At 37.0% G+C, this 13,841-nt stretch overlaps 1 protein-coding gene across 7 annotated transcripts in view; it reads left to right on the forward strand.

Annotated features, from left to right (window-relative positions):
• ppp2r5eb (protein phosphatase 2, regulatory subunit B', epsilon isoform b) overlaps window positions 1–13,841 on the forward strand; it is a 117,224-nt gene that overhangs the window by 33,913 nt on the left and 69,470 nt on the right. The window lies entirely within an intron of this gene.

Raw genomic sequence — 13,841 nt, forward strand, 5'->3', positions numbered from 1 at the left:
CTGGACCCTGGCTACTAGGTTTTTATGATTTCAAAAGTTGGCAGGTATGCAACATCATGGATGTAAGATCAACGTACAAACCGTACAGCAGTCGCAACTCGAGAGGCTCTCTTTTTTTTAATTTACATTATTTGACAGCCTCAAGTCGACTAATTTCTCGTCAAGCTCAGAACAGCAGCACACTTTACCCCCTTCAAAATAAAAGCGTGATGCACCACATCCGGTCTGACTGCGCTAACAAAACAAAGGTTTCAAAAAAAGTACCTTTTAAATGTACTTGAAACACTTATTGATACAAGTAGCGACTGTGTCACAAACCTGGGGGTAAAGTTCGACTCAGATTTTAAATTCGAAAAACAAATCTACTGCTCGCTAGTGTTACCATATCTGAGTTATTGTGCAGAAATATGGGGAAATAACTACAAATGTGCGCTACATTCGCTAACCGTGTTACAAAAAAGATCAGTTAGAATAATACATAATGTTGGATATAGAGAACACACAAACCCTTTATTTATTAAGTCAGAAATATTAAAGTTTGGTGATTTGGTAAAATTGCAAACAGCTAAAATGATGTACAAAGCAACCTATAGCCTGCTACCAAAGAATGTACAACAATTCTTCTCAACTAAAGAGGAGAAATATAACCTTAGAGGAAAAAATAATTTAAAACATTTATATGCACGTACAACACTTACAACTTTTAGCATATCAGTATGTGGAATTAAATTATGGAATGGATTAAGTAAAGAAGTTAAAAATTGTACTGATATGATCCAGTTTAAGAGGTTGTTCAAAATAATAGTGCTTACAGAGTACAAAAAAGAAGAATTATGAGAAATACTTTCAGCCTTATTGAAAATAAGATATTCTTCATCTCAGTATGTTAATAATGACTGAATTAATTAATTAATTACATATTACAAAACTGTTGTATACTAATTCATAGATGTTATTTTATTATATAAAAAGGTCAGTAAATGATTCTATATATTTGTAAACGCTTGAAGTGGGAAAGGGGTAGGATTAGATAAGCTTTGCTTCTTCCTACTCCTTTTCGGGCATGATGTAAAATGAAATGATATGAAATTGTGTGATGTATTATGATGTAAGTGTGTTCATGTTCCAAATAAACTAAAGAAAGAAATCAGCAGCGTCGTTCAAAAAAGCTTTTATCAATTACGCCAAATAGCGAAAGTGAAACCGCTTCTATCAAGACATGATCTTGAGAAATTAATCCACGCCTTTATCTCGACTCGTCTTGACTACTGCAATGCCCTGTATGTAGGCATTAGCCAGGCCTCCCTCGCCCGCCTGCAGCTGGTGCAGAACTCTGCTGCTCGTCTGCTAACACAGACCCGCAGACGTGAGCACATCACCCCTATTTTAGCGTCCCTTCACTGGCTCCCTGTGCGTTATCGAATCAATTTTAAACTCCTTTTATTTGTTTTTAAATGTCTAAACAACCTCGCGCCAACCTATCTCTCCGACCTCCTTCAGCCTTACTGCCCCACCCGATCCTTAAGATCAGCCGATCAGCTGCTGTTGACGGTCCCTGACACAAGGCTGAAGCTTAGAGGTGACAGAGCTTTCGCCGTTGCTGCTCCCAAGCTCTGGAACGACCTACCTCTGGGTGTTAGACAAGCCTCCTCTCTTCCTGTTTTTAAATCTCTCTTAAAAACATACTTTTATTCCATGGCTTTTAACACTGAGTGATATCCATCCTGCAATGGCGCCCCATAATACACCTGCTGTGAACCTGTTTTTATTTATTCTATTTTATTTATTTATTTTTTATCGTGTTCTGTTTGTGTTGTGTTGTGTTTGCTCGGTACTCGTTTTATCTTTTAACCTGTTCATTGTACAGCACTTTGGCTACCCCTGTGGTAAATTTAAAATGTGCTTTATAAATAAAGTTGATTTGATGTACAAAAAGTTTTACGCTTTGACTTAAAATACTGATCAAAATTGTCCGAAGGTGTATTGTAGGGCTGCAACAACTAATCGATTAAAATCGATTATAAAAATAGTTGACGATTAATTTAGTCACCGATTCGTTGGATCTATGCTATGCGCATGCGCAGAGGCTACTATTATTTAATTTTAATTATTTTTTTTAATTTTTTTATAAACATTTATTTACAAAGAGCTGAGAAACAATAATCAAAATAAGTATGGTGCCACTATGCAGTTTTTTCCCCCAATAAAATACTGGAAAGGATAGATATGTAGTTTGTCTCTTTTATCCGATTTTTAATCGATTAATCGAAGTAATAATCGACAGATTAATCGATTATAAAATTAGTTGTTAGTTGCAGCCCTAGTGTATTGCACCAATACATTTGCAGGTATTCACATTTAATTAACAAACATTTTATTATACATTTTTAATGATACAAAATAGTAAAAAGTTAAAAAAAAATTTTTTTTTTTTTTTAAATTGCTATTGATATTTTTATGTGTTTTTAACAATTAATATTTTATTTGTTACTCATTTATATATTTTGTTTTTTTACAATTGTACTTAAAGTTCAGCTTTGAGGATATAATCAAAACTTGGGTTTTCAAATGATTGAAAAATCGTGTTATTAATCGCAAATATACAAAAATAATTGTGGTTATTATTTTTGCCATAATCATCCAGCCCTGATATATATTCAGCGATAGCTAACGTTAGCTCGTTCAGAGAAAATTCCAAGAATCTTGGGGAAGGGAGAACATGTTTTGGTTCGCTATATTGGAAGTGTGGTTGAAATGTCAACTATAGGAATTTAGGGCATTGTAGGAGTTTGAATATGTCCTTTCATTTGAATGGGAAATTCCTACAATTGTTTTGGAAAACCGGAAACTTCATGTAAATGTAAATAATACCACAATTGTCCTAGATCGGGGTCGGCAACCCAAAATGTTGAAAGAGCCATATTGGACCAAAAATACAAAAAAAATCTATCTGGAGCCGCAAAAAATGTAAATCCTTGTATAAGCGTTATAATGAAGTCAACACATGATGTAAGTGTCTATATTAGCTATATTAGCCTACTATCAAAATGACTGTGTCGCAGGCGGATGCAAATCTTCGTTGACAGAAATGTTGAAATGTAATATTTATGCTACACATTTTTACAACATTGGAAAACATTACTACAACGGAGGCTTTTCCGAGGGTGAGATAACTCCTGAAAATGACTGGCTTAGAATGGCCAAAAGTATAGATGTGTGTGTTCAAGTTGAAGGAAACGGAAACCACAACTAAAATGAGCTCAAATATACCTAAAATACGAGGCATAATGATGCACTATGTACATACAGCTAGCATAAATAGCATGTTAGCGTCGATTAGCTTGCGGTCATGCAGTGACCAAATATGCCTGATTCGTACTCCACACGAGTCCAATAACATCAACAAAGCTCACCTTTGTGGCTTCACGCACAGCATAAAACGTTTGATGGACAAAATGAGACAAAGGAGGAGTGGCATAAAACACGTTTTTCTGTGGCAGCATCAAGGAAAGTTCTACATGTAAACAAACTACGGTGTGTTCAAGGACTTCCGAAATTAGGACAAAATGGCGGGCGTTTTTTTCCTCATCTTTTTCCATTTTCATACATTTTTGAAAAAGGTCCAGGAAGCCACTAGGGCGGCGCTAAATAGCCGCTTGTGGCTCGAAAGCCGCGCGTTGCCGACCCCCGTCCTAGATGGTATGAATGGGTTGGTGTTGGAATTTTTCCAAACGGTTGAAAAAGGTTGACGTAGTAACAGTTGGAATATAAACGGGTATTTTGGAATTCCTGGAATTTGGGGGAAACAGGAAAGTTTTATGAAAAAATAAGGTAATTTTTGTTTTTACAACTAAGAGGAATGTTTTGAAGGTGGAATGGTCAAAAGCGGTTGAAAAATGTGTACTGCGAAAACTTTCTGGGAAAATAGGGCTTTGGAAAACCGGGAAATCCTGGAATTTTTTTTAAATTGGAAAATGGTAGTTGATTGCCCAAAGTGAGTGGAGTGTGTGGATGGTGGAACGGTTTGGATCGGTTGTGGGAATTGTGCAAGTTCAAAAAATGCCCCATTCATTTATAATGGGAAAATGTCTCAGAAAACTGGGAATTCTGGGTAATCAGGGATATTTTTCCGGCTAGTCAAACACTTTTCAGAACCGGCAAACATGCTGGCTTGAATGTCCAGGGTGAGTGGAGTGTGTGGGTGTTGGAACAAATTTAAATCGATTTAAGAAATGTGGGAAATGCAGTTCCAGCAAATTCCAGGAATCTTGGGGAAGGGTGAACATGTTTTGGTTCGTTATATTGGAAGAGTAGTGTGTGTGTATGGTTGAAATGGCAAAATCGGGTAAAAATGCTGCTAAACTTGGAGAATTTAGGGCATTGTAGAACTATGAATATGTCCATTCATTTGAATGGGAAATTCATAGAAATTTTCAGGAAAACTGGTAACTTTTTGTAAATATAAATAATACCACAATTGTCCTAGATGATATGAATGGGTTGGTGTTGGAATTTTTTTCGAAACGGTTGAAAAAGGTTGACGTACCAGTTTGAATTTAAATGGGTATTTTGGAATTCCTGGAATTTTGGGAAAACGGGCAAGTTTAACGGAAAAAAAAAGGTAACTTTTGTTTTCCCAACTAAGAGGAACGTTTTGAAGGTGGAATGGTCAAAAGCGGTTGAAAAATGTGGACTGCGAAAACTTTCTGGGAAAATAGGGCTTTGGAAACCCGGGAAATCCTAGAATTTTTTTAAAATTGGAAAATGGTAGTTTGATTGCCCATGGTGAGTGGAGTGTGTGGATGGTTGAAATGTCAAAATCGGGTAAAAGTGCTGCAAAACTTTGAGAATTTAGGACATTGTTGAACTATAAATTTCAAAAGATTTTCAGGAAAACTGGTAACTTTATGTAAATATAAAAAATACCACAATTGTCCTAGATGATATGAATGGGTTGGTGTTAAACATTTTCAAAACGGTTGAAAAAGGTTGACGTTGTACCAGTTTGAATTTAAATGGGTATTTTGGAATTTGGGGAAAACGGGAAAGTTTTACGGAAAAAAAGGGTAACACTTGTTTTCACAACTAAGAACGTTTTGAATGTTGAATGGTCAGAAGCGGTTGAAAAATGTGTACTGCGAAAACTTTCTGGGAAAATAGGGCTTTGGAAAACCGGGAATCTTTTTTAATTGGAAAATGGTAGTTTGATTGCCCAAGGTGAGTGGAGTGTGTGGATCGTTGAAATGTCAAAATCGGGTAAAACTTTGAACATTTAGGGCATTGTAGAACTATGAGTATGTCCATTCATTTGAATGGGAAATTCCTAGAAATGTTCAGGAAAACTGGTAACTTCTTGTAAATCGGGACAATCGGTAGAAGATGGATGGATATGAATGGGTTGGTGTTGGAATTTTTTCGAAACGGTTGAAAAAGGTTGACGTTGTACCAGTTGGAATTTTAATGGGTATTTTGGAATTCCTTAGAATTTGGGGAAAACGGGAATGTTTATCGGGGAAGAAAAAAAGGTAGCTTGTTTTCCCAACTAAAAGGAACATTTTGAAGGTGGAATGGTCAAAAGCGGTTGAAAAATGTGTACTGCGAAAACTTTCTGGGAAAATAGGGCTGGGGAAAACCGGGAATTCCTGGAATTTCTTTTTGACATAGTACCAGTTGGAATTTAAATGGATATTTTGGAATTCCTGGAATTTGGGGAAAATGGGAAAGTTTAACGGGAAAAAAAAGGTAACTTTTGTTTTCCCAACTAAGAGGAACGTTTTGAAGGTGGAATGGTCAAAAGTGGTTGAAAAATGTGTACTGCGAACATTTTTTGGGAAAATCCTGGAATTCCTGGAATTTTTTTTTTAAATTGGAAAATGGTAGTTTGATTGCCCAAGGTGAGTGGAGTGTGTGGATGGTGGAACGATTTGAATCGGTTGTGGGAATTGTGGGTAATCTGGGATTTGTGAGTGTGAATGTTGTCTGTCTATCTGTGTTGGCCCTGCGATGAGGTGGCGACTTGTCCAGGGTGTACCCCGCCTTCCGCCCATGAGCAGCTGAGATAGGCTCCAGCAACCCTCGCGACCCCGAACGGGACAAGCGGTAGAAAATGGATGGATGGATGGATGGATGTTTTTGGGGAGTCAAATGTTTTCATACTCAAACCGGATTAAAACTGTGGGCTGTGAAGGGCTCCAAACTTTTTGCAACGGAATAATAATAATAGATGATTTTTTTGGACATTCACACAATAATTAATGACACGGTTCAAATTGCACTTTGTGTGTGTCATCGCTGTCAACCAGGGGTCCAAAGTGGGGCCCGGGGGCCTTTTTCAGCCCACAGCTTTTTATTTGTTAACGTTCCTCTTGGCTCTCAGCATAAACTAAGAATCAAATAAATGAAAAAATAAAGTTGTTGCTTTGTCGCCTATAAAGCAAAAAGGTGGCAAAGAAAATAACCGTGACTTTAAAAGTCAGGTAAGCACAATTCTAGCGCTCTGACTTTGGCTGTTAATGAGGAGAGGCCCATTCCATCAAGAAATGCAGCAATGTGTTTGTGTGTTGCTTTGTTTGATGTAATCAGCTGCTCACACACAACCGTGAAGGTTTCCTCGGCTTCCTCCCGCTGGGGCGACTCCCGAGTCTCAGAGCCGCATCCATTGTTTGTGTTTGAGTCTGTTTACGTATTAGGGCTGGGCGATATGGCCTTTTATTAATATCTTGATATGTTTAGGCCATGTCACGATACACCATATATATCTGGATATTTTGCCTTAGCCTTGAATGAACACTTGATGCATACAATCACAGCAGTATGATGATTCTATGTGTCGACATCAGACCTGGGCAAATTAAGGCCCGGGGGCCACATGCGGCCCGTTAAGCTTTTCAATCTGGCCCGCCGGACATTCCCCCAAAAATTTTTTTAGATCTTTAAGATGGAAAGTGTAGCTGCCATTATGATGTGCAGTGCTGTTTTCTAATGACCGTAAGTCTTCAACTATACTAAGTATTTCTATGCTTGGAATCTGCCCTTATGGATGATATACTAGTTACTATGGTAATCTTAATTAGTTGCTATGGTCATCTAATTAGTTACTATGGTCATCTAATTCGTTACTATGGTAATCTAATTAGTTACTATGGTCATCTAATTAGTTACTATGGTCATCTAATTAGTTACTATGGTAATCTACGTCACAGCAGCTCAGACGAGGCACCAAGCAGTGTGGGCGGGAAGCGTTTCCACACGGATATACTGTGTGTGTATATATGTATGTATGTATGTATGTATGTATGTATGTATTAGGGCTGCAACAACTAATCGATTATAAAAATAGTTGGCGATTAATTTAGTCATCGATTCGTTGGATCTATGCTATGCGCATGCGCAGAGGCATTTTTATTTTTATTTTTAATATTATTATCATCATTTTTTTTTTTTAAATAAACCTTTATTTATAAACTGCAACATGTACAAACAGCTGAGAAACAATAATCAAAATAAGTATGGTGCCAGTATGCTGTTTTTTTTTCAATAAAATTCTGGAAAGGATAGAAATGTAGTTTCTCTTTTATCTGATAATTAATCGATTAATCGAAGTAATCCAGGCAAAAAAATTTTTTATATTATTATTATTATTTTTTTTTTTTTCAAATAAACCTTTATTTATAAACTGCAACATGTACAAACAGCTGAGAAACAATAATCAAAATAAGTATGGTGCCGGTATGCTGTTTTTTCCCCCAATAAAATTCTGGAAAGGATAGAAATTTAGTTTCTCTTTTATCTGATAATCGATTAATCGAAGTAATAATCGACAGATTAATCGATTATCAAATTAATCGTTAGTTGCAGCCCTAATATATATATATATATATATATATATATATATATATATATATATATATATATATATATATATATATATATATATATATATATATATATATATTCATACTGTAAAATCCTGCTGGTGGTCATGATTTGATGATGTTCATTGTTCCCATGATTGCCTGAAAGTTGATTGGCCAAGAATGAGGAAGTCTTGTTGTGTGTCTGGGGAAGCACGGAAAGGAAAGTGTTTGCATGGGAGGTAAATCCTTGTGGAATTATGCCAGCTTTTACCATAAGATTGGCAATAATAGTTAAAAATAGCGTGAGATGTTAGACTTCTTCTGGAGGTTACATTACATTGTATTTCTTTAATTAGTTTTCAGTAGAGCTGTCCGATATTATCGGCCGATAAATGCTTTAAAATGTAATATCGGAAATTATCGGTATCGTTTTTTAAATTATCGGTATCGTTTTTTGTTATTTTTTATTTTTTTATTTTGATTAAATCAACATAAAAAACACAAGATACACTTATAATTAGTGCACCAACCCCAAAAAACCTCCCTCCCCCATTCACACTCATTCACACAAAAGGGTTGTTTCTTTCTGTTATTAATATTGTGGTTCCTACATTATATATCAATATATATCAATACAGTCTGCAAGGGATACAGTCCGTAAGCACACATGATTGTGCGTGCTGCTGGTCCACTAATAGTACTACCGTAACCTTTAACACTTAATTTTACTCATTTTCATTAATTACTAGTTTTTATGTAACTGTTTTTATATTGTTTTACTTTCTTTTTTATTCAAGAAAATGTTTTTAATTTATTTATCGTATTTTATTTTTTAATTTTTTTTAAAAAGGACCTTATCTTCACCATACCTGGTTGTCCAAATTAGGCATAATAATGTGTTAATTCCACGACTGTATATATCGGAATCGGTTGATATCGGTATCGGTAATTAAGAGTTGGACAATATCGGAATATCGGATATCGGCAAAAAAGCCATTATCGGACATCCCTAGTTTTCAGTTAAAAAAAACTACTTATTTTTAAGATGTGGCGGCTTAAAGGGGAACATTATCACAATCTCAGAATGGTTAAAACCATTAAAAATCAGTTCCCAGTGGCTTATTATATTTTTCGAAGTTTTTTTCAAAATTTTACCCATCACCCAATATCCCTAAAAAAAGCTTCAAAGTGCCTGATTTTAACCATCGTTATATACACCCGTCCATTTCCCTGGGACGTCACATAGTGAAGCCAACACAAACAAACTTGGCGGAAAGAACAGCAAGCTATAGCGACATTAACTCGGATTCAGACTCGGATTTCAGCGGCTTAAGCGATTCAACAGATTACGCATGTATTGAAACGGATGGTTGTAGTGTGGAGGCAGGTAGCGAAAACCAAATTGAAGAAGAAACTGAAGCTATTGAGCCATATCGGTTTGAACCGTATGCAAGCGAAACCGACGAAAACGACACGACAGCCAGCGACACGGGAGAAAGCGAGGACGATTTTGGCGATTGCCTTTTAACCAACGATTGGTATGTGTTTGTTTGGCATTAAAGGAAACTAACAACTATGAACTAGGTTTACAGCATATGAAATACATTTGGCAACAACATGCACTTTGAGAGTGCAGACAGCCCAATTTTCATCAATTAATATATTCTGTAGACATACCCTCATCCGCGCTCTTTTCCTGAAAGCTGATCTGTCCAGTTTTGGAGTTGATGTCAGCAGGCCAGGGAAGCTAGGGTCGATAGCTCGCTCGTCTGTGGGAACAAACTGCCGCCATTGCTTGCCGTGCTACCGAGGACCTTTGTCCCTGAATTGCTCACACACTCCGGCAGATTCAATGGGGGTCTGGTGGCAGATTTCTTTGACTTTATCGTTGGAAATGCATCTGCTTTGAGTGTCGCAGGATATCCACACATTCTTGCCATCTCTGTCGTAGCATAGCTTTCGTCGGTAAAGTGTGCGGAACGAACGTCCAATTTCTTGCCACTTTCGCATCTTTGGGCCACTGGTGCAACTTGAATCCGTCCCTGTTCGTGTTGTTACACCCTCCGACAACACACCGACGAGGCGTGATGTCTCCAAGGTACGGAAAACAGTCGAAAAAACGGAAAATAACAGAGCTGATTTGACTCGGTGTTTGAGAAAATGGCGGATTGCTTCCCGATGTGACGCCACGTTGTGATGTCATCGCTCCGAGAGCGAATATTAGAAAGGCGTTAAAAAAATATATGGTCTTTTTTCTGCAACATCAAGGTATATATTGACGCTTACATAGGTCTGGTGATAATGTTCCCCTTTAAATTTTGCCATGGCCGTTCGCTACGATCAGTTACAATAAGGTAAAACCCTGCTTTTGGAAAGGATTGCTATTAAAACACCACTCACTCACCACGTTTCCATACTCTCAATACCCCTACACAGTGTGTCTCACAGGGATGCAATGTTTTCGTTGTCTAATTTGCCTGATTGATCATGTGATTTTAATGACAGACGTAGGGGAAGTGAGTGATACACAGCAAAAGCAAAACAAATGTGTATAAAAATACAAATGAACTTTCTTATCACATCGAGGTGTGAAGAGAATTGAAGCTGTCTCGTTGCTTCGTTGACTTTTTAAAAGTCTTTTCAAGCATGTGCTGAAAGAGTGTAACACATGATGTGTGATGTGGTTTAGTGTGACTCGGCAGTTTCTCCTCACAGGCGTTACATGCAAGAATGGGCCACGCCTCCTTAATATGCTTCATGCTTGCACACGTAATTGCCGTAATGAATACCTCTCCGACTGCATCAATCAACAACAAGGCACCTCATTGAAATCGACCATATTTTCTGGACTATCGCGGATACAAGCCGCACCCGCTAAATTTCAGAAGAGAAAAACAACATGGGTCCATATATTAGCCGCACCGGAATATAAGCCGCAGACATATACGTTGTGAAATTATATACACACAAATATTGTGTAAATGTTTATTTATATACGTGTTAGGGATGTCCCGATCCGATATTTGGATCGGATCGGCCGCCGATATTTGCCAACAAATGCGTATCGGCAAGGCATGGGAAAATGCCGATCCAGATCCAGTTTTAAAAAAAACTCCGGTCCGTGTTTTCCAACGCACCGATTTAAATAATACATTCCACTTTTCTGCTGCTCCCTAATTTCCATTCCGCATTTTCCAGCACACCTTCAACACATCCACAGGTCTGTGGATTCTCACGCAGTTGCTTTTAGCTGCTGGCATTACACGACAGGCTCTTCTCACTCTTTTCTGTGTCTCCCTCTCACAGACAGCAAGCGCACCTTCTTACACACATCACATACTGTCACGTCATACGTCACATACTGTCACGTCATACGTCACATACGTATACGCCCTCCCCGAGCAGAGAGGTAGCAGCATGGCTAACGTTAGCTGTGATGCTAGCGCAGCCGTGTGACCAACGTTCCCTCTAAGGTGCGCGCCTGTGCGCACGGCAAATATATGCCATGCACAAAATCAAATAAAAAAATAAGCGCATTACAATTTTCGACACACAGACACGACAGAGAAAACAGTTTTCGTCATCATTGTTCAAATATTGTGACGTCTGTCGAGACGCTTATCTCCATTCGGTGCCACACGTCCACACCATCAAAATGCCGAGGCAAACGTTTCCACATCAACACCGTATGTATAAATAGTGATTTTTTTAGTTGTGAATTCCTTCTCTGCATGAAAGTTTAAAAGTAGCATATATTAATGCAGTATGAAGAAGAATGTTTTAATGTAGACATGCAAGCCTTGAAAGAAAATTTTGAAAATCAAGACTACATTTCCTGCAAATGGGTGCATTTCTACCCTATATTTTAACTTTAGATTTATTCTCATATCAAACTCTTTTGGCTGTCTTTTTGACACTTACATCCGGCGCCCCCCTCCACACCCTGGATTATAAATAATGTAAATAATTCAATGTGATTATCTTGTGTGATGACTGTATTATGATGATAGTATATATCTGATAGTATATATCTGTATCATGAATCAATTTAAGTGGACCCCGACTTAAACAAGTTGAAAAACTTATTGGGGTGTTACCATTTAGTGGTCAATTGTACGGAATATGTACTTCACTGTGCAACCTACTAATAAAAGTCTCAATCAATCAATCAAAACACATAGAATCATCATACTGCTGTGATTATATGCATCAAGTGTTCATTCAAGGCTAAGGCAAAATATCGAGATATATATTGTGTATCGCAATATGGCCTTAAAATATCGCAATATTTTAAAAAAAGGCCATATCGCCCAGCCCTAGTTCAATAATGCCATTTCTGTTTGTCATGTATAATTTTGTCTATTTTGTGTTTATCCTTGAATAAACAGGTCAGTTTCTTGTTACCAACCATTGTGTATTATTCAAACTCCCCTAATTCAGCTGGCTAGTTGTTATCAAGAGTACTAAAACCCTTTTCAACATGATTCTGACAACTAAGTAGGCTAAATAACTTTAAACTTTAATACATGCTCGGATAGGCCAGTATCGGTCAGTATCGGTATCGGATCGGAAGTGCAAAAACCTGGATCGGGACATCCCTAATACGTGTACAGCTCTGGTAATGGGTACATTCGCACCCACCTGCACAAATGTACTTCAAAATGTAACAATCAAAATAAATGACTTTTTGTTTGTTTACTAGGGTATGCATATATAATATGCATTAGTTCAACCATTTAAAATCAACAATAATAAAAAGGAGATGCTTGGAAATAGCATAAAAATGCCCCAAAAACTTGGAAAAACGCGATTTATAGCGTTTCTTTTTGGTGCAACCATCATGAGCGTTCTGTTCAGGTACATTTCTTTTATATTTTGTTAAATCATCATTTTTATGTATTACTCAATTTAAATAGGTATTGATCAATCTTTAAGCTGTGTGTATTTGATTTCAGTTTGCTTTTAACATCTTATTTAGAATTGTAGTTGGAACTTTTACAACCTTGTGTTGCGCTCATGATGGCGTAACCAAACTAGATTTCATTTAATGATCTTATTATTTTTTTTCCCCAACTTTTTTTTATTGGCATTTTCAAATAGACAGAAAAAAGTGCAAGTCAAAACAGTACAATTTTAAAGTCAGTAAATGATTCACACCCTTTCCCTTAAAACCCAAACCACCCACCCACCCTCCCACCCCACTCAGGTCCCACTAACGACGGACAAATGGCACAATTATGTAACAAGTAAGATGACAAAGACAGACACATTCTCACACACACACACACACACACACACGAGGCCAGAGACAGACAGATATATATAAAAAAAAAAATATATATATATAATAATAATAATAAAATAAAATAAAAATTAATAATAATAATATATAATAAAATAAAAAATAGAATAAAATAATACTAATAAATAAAAGGGAGATTATTCCTCATCTGTGTCTGGGCATAGGTCAAGAGAGTTGACATACAGCAAAAAAGGGCTCCATGAGCTTTTTAATGATCTTATTTTGATTATTTATTCCCTTTTTTACACTCTTCCGGGACGCTACAATATATATATATCGGTATCGGTTGATATCGGAATCTGTAATTAAGATTTGGACAATATCGGAATATCGGCAAAAAAGCCATTATCGGACATCTCTAGCGGAAAACATAACCGATTTCTGGTGGGATACTACTTCCGTTTAGGTATTCCAAAAAAAAGGCGCAGTTTTCCAAAACAGGAAAGAGGGTTTTCAACTTTTTTGGCAGTATTGTTAGCATTGCTCCGACTAGCCGAAGACCGAGCTGTGCTTGTATTTATTATTTTATATTTTCTGTGTATTATGTACAAAATCGGTACGCCTCTGTACCAAAACCAAAGTTTTCCTACGGAATTACACCTTTAGTGTTTGATCGTTGACAGATCTTATTTTTTTTTACAGAACTTTCTAGTACCTTGTAGCTCACATGCAGTGTCTTTCTC

Source organism: Nerophis lumbriciformis, linkage group LG26 (assembly GCF_033978685.3).
Source record: "Nerophis lumbriciformis linkage group LG26, RoL_Nlum_v2.1, whole genome shotgun sequence".
NCBI classification, from domain to species: Eukaryota; Metazoa; Chordata; class Actinopteri; order Syngnathiformes; family Syngnathidae; genus Nerophis; species Nerophis lumbriciformis.